The sequence below is a fragment of the Hibiscus syriacus genome, unplaced genomic scaffold, assembly GCF_006381635.1.
Source record: "Hibiscus syriacus cultivar Baekdansim isolate YM2019G1 unplaced genomic scaffold, ASM638163v2 tig00000340_pilon, whole genome shotgun sequence".
Lineage (NCBI taxonomy): Eukaryota > Viridiplantae > Streptophyta > Magnoliopsida > Malvales > Malvaceae > Hibiscus > Hibiscus syriacus.
Window position 1 is genome coordinate 8465319 of NW_024061783.1, and position 4318 is coordinate 8469636.

General features: G+C 32.6%; 1 long non-coding RNA gene across 1 annotated transcript; it reads right to left on the bottom strand.

Annotated features, from left to right (window-relative positions):
* Window positions 1–925: 925 nt before the first annotated feature.
* LOC120198749 lies at window positions 926–1813 on the bottom strand. The gene is made up of 3 exons (XR_005523395.1): window positions 1524–1813; window positions 1311–1381; window positions 926–1218 (listed from the first exon to the last, which is right to left on the bottom strand). It is a non-coding gene; the product is annotated as an uncharacterized LOC120198749 (long non-coding RNA).
* Between the last annotated feature and the right edge of the window lie 2505 nt (window positions 1814–4318).

Consider the following 4318-nt stretch of genomic DNA (forward strand, 5'->3'; position numbering starts at 1 on the left):
AAACTCTTGACTCTCCCCATATATATTTTTTGTCATGGACACTTAGTCGTTAAGCTATAAAGTTCCATACTACACCTTGGAGAAGAAGCAACAACCGACAAAGAATTGAAATACAATTAATTTCTCTGATGAACCTGAAAATCTTTGATACAGTGGGATCACAAAACCTTTTCTTTTCTCAGAACAGTAGCTTGACCATCAACTGTTTCAATATACTCATGGCCAATTTGATTGTAGTATCCAGCACTAAGAGCAAACTAACAATTACCAAATATTGCATCAAGAACTAGCAGTGAACAAACCAAGACAAAATTTGTAATAAATTAAAATTTCGTGTTGAACCCGTATAGAAATATATGCTCACATATTATTCACTAAAACGAACGTAACTTGAGCTCTTTACATTGGATTGACGTGTTCAAGTTACATTGAAAGATAAGACCATCAACTGTTTCAATATACTCATGGCCATTTTGATTGTAGTATCCAGCACTAAGAGCAAACTAACAATTACCAAATATTTGCATCAAGAACTAGCAGTGAACAAACCAAGACAAAAATTTGTAATAAATTAAAATTTTCGTGTTGAACCCGTATAGAAATATATGCTCACATATTATTCACTAAAACGAACGTAACTTGAGCTCTTTACATTGGATTGACGTGTTTCAAGTTACATTGAAAAGATAAGAGATAATCAATTGATTCATAAACAGACATCTCAACCTAGATATGCACAGATCCCATTCAGAAAATGCATCATTTGTTGGCTGATGTTTCAGACTAGAAAAATACATTCTTTTAAATATTTAAATTTATTGATTTTGCCTCCTAGTCATGGACCACCTTTTTTGTAACACACTCAATCCAATTTGGATAGAACCTGGATCAGATATGTTATCGAAACATAAACCGAACTCAAACATTCAATAATCATACCTATTATAAAATTAAAAACACAAATACATGACCAAATAAACAGATTTATCAATCATTAATACATCTCAAGTTGAGATAATGATTAGGGACCATATTAAAATTTTATGAAAGTTTATGAACCAAAGCCCAAATCCAGGCCCAATGCACTAACCCTAATTAGTTAGGGGTTTTAAACCCTAGTCTCTACCAGCCGCCGCCACCACTAGAGCAAAGAACCCCCGCTGCTGCCGCTCCGGCCACCTAACAGTCGCCATTTCAACCGCTAATGTCATCATCTCTCTGCCAAGATTCACCAAACACACAATAAGGAAAAAAAAAGGAAAAAAAAAAACAAATAACAAAACAACAAAGAAGGAAATCATTTCCCTTACCTGTCAAACCTGTGATGATAGCCATGCAAAATCTCACCAAACACGCAAAGAGGCCATAAAGATGAGGAGATCTGAGAAAAATAAGGGGGTTCGGATTCGAAAAAAGAGAAAGGAAATTGAAAAAGAAAAAAGGGAAAACAAAACAGAGAGAAAGAGAAAAAAGAGAGAAGCTCTCAGAAAAAAAAAATAATAAACAAAAAAGAGAGAGTTTACCCCTCGATTCCGGTCCTCTTTTGCTTCACCGGAGTGGAGGGAGTCCTCAAAGCATCCAAGGTAATATTTTAGGGTGAGGGTTTGTAAGGGTTTTATTTGGGTTTTTGTGGTTTCGTGTAACAAGGGTTTAAAAGGAGAAAGTTAGGGAGCCATGGGGGGTCATCGGCCCTTTGTCGGGACCATCTGAGATGGCAGCCAGAGGGGAAAGTATTCTCCGCTTTCGGGTTAAGGCAAAGAAAAAAAAAAAAGAGGTGGAGAGAAAAGAGGGAACGACGCCAAAAATAGGGAGAGTAGAATTAGGGTCAGGGTTCCCTCATGGTCTAATCACGCAGGGAGGGTCCTGTACTTTGTAATGTTTCGTCTTGGTCATAAAATGGAATTTTAATTTCTTTTAATTTGACCTTTGAACTTTACATGCGACACATTTCAGTCACTGTTTTAATATTGTACGTTTTAGTTATGAATGTTTCATTTTAGTCGTGAATGTTGGTTTGCTTCTTTTTTATGTACTTTCGCATTTGATGTGTCATTTTAATTACTTTTATTTTAGTCATTGTTTGTACATGGATGCCTTTAGGTCGAATTATTGTGTGTCCTTTCAAGTTTAAGATTTATTCTATTTTAGTCACAGTTGCTTATTTCTTTCATGTTATGGCTTATTTCACATTTTTTTCATATAATTTGTAATATTTATATTTTAATCACTAATGAAATTACCTTTGCTTTGAGGTGTAAGCCCATTATTTGCGCGTTATTTCGTTTTAACCCTTGTCTGTTTAATAACCTATGTGTATATGTTGTGATTATATTTTATATTATATTACTGTATATATATACATTGTATGTAACACACGTAACCTGTATATTTATACCTATACAGATTACGGATGTCACCCGTATTTTCTAAAACCATTTCAAAATTCAAAAGCGATTTAAAATTTATTTTCTTAAAATAATAAATTATATTATAAAAATATCATATCATATAAAATTACGTTTCATTATAATAATTTAATTTCAAAATATTTTTAATTATGAATAGTGAATAGTACATGAATAGTGAACAGTGAACAGTGGGGGAATCGATTCCCTGTAGCAGGGGAATCGGTACCCCTTTATAATCTGGAAAATTTGGTTTAAAACGGGGTTACTGTTCATGCTACAGTAACTTTCGAAAATTTAATATATAAATCTCATAAAAATTAATCTTTCATCACTATAACAATTTCCAAAATTTATTCAACAAAATAAATTTAACATTATCAAATTACATGCCACTATCTAAATCAAAATCCATCGTAGGATGTCTTACTGATATTGAAATATACCTCTCGATGCTTGATGTCGTTCTGAACTCTTTATTCTTATTCTTTGCTTTTTACCTACGCGTGAAAATCATCACACACTAAGTATAAACTTAGTGAGGCAATTAAAACAATATATAGTGCAATACAATTCATGCATGAATTTAAATTTAAAATCCAATGCCATAAAACCATGCTAATAGCATCTTCAATATTTTACCATGATCAAAATAATATAAAATTTCTTACCTTTCATCCCATAAGCTCATAAGCTTATTTTTACCAAAATACTTACTATTTAAATTTCATAAGCTCATAAGCTTATTATTATTTTTTTCAATATACTTGCCATTATTCCGTAAGCTCATAAGCTTATTTGCATGGTTACCATTTATTAACCAATAAAACATAATACATAGCCAATAAACTGTAGACAATAGCCCAATATAACACCCTGAGGACCCTGGGTATACGAGTAAAATACCTGCATCGTAGTGCTAAACCTGCACTAAGCTTACGTCATAGTGCTAATCCGGACAATACACATAAGGTCGTGCCCACCACCTACACTAAGCTTACGCTATAGTGCTAATCCGGATATAAACCTGCACTTAGTGTCCTTACACACTATAGTGCTAATATAAACCTGCAGCTGCTATACTCTATGCCATGCCAACTATACCATGTCCCTCAATGACTTACTTTGGGCATATAGTCTATTTTATTCGATCCATCCATGGCAAAGTATATCATCAATATTTAACATTGGGCAGTTCATACCCGAAAACATTCATGGTAAAATATCACATTTTTCATGATCAATGCATTTTAGTTTCATACTCTGACATATCAATGTCAATTTATAAAAATGATATAAAATCATGCCGATATAACAAGGTCGACTTCGCAAGTCTTCCTTATGATGTATAAAACATCCATGTATAATTTCATGCATGTATTGCACTCACCTTGACACTTTATGTCTTTCAAAATATATGAGCCTCAATATTGTCCACAATATACCCTTTTTATACTTGACTTGCTTCAATTGCAAATCAACCATGATCTGTATAAATCACAAATTTATAATAATATGTTAGTATTGTACTAACATAACCATATCCCAAAATAATTCCATAGCATACTTCAAACTCATTTCCACCAAATAATTCAATACTTATTAATTCCTTTAACATTGGAACCTACTTTTTTCATTTACTCAAAATGGTCTTCACCATTTTACCACTTAAATTCTTAAAACCAAAAATTCCAACATTGAAATTATTTCCATTCAAATGCTTTTACAAAAGCATAAATACATTTAAGTACCCCAACTATGCAATTGTTGTACTTAAATCACCAATCATTTCAATCTTCCCAAAATAATCAATTTCGCATCTAACACTCATTTCAATTCTCAAACAACAATTTCCAGCATTCAGACAACTCGTACTACCTTTAAAGAATCATTAAACTGTATTGATAAACACA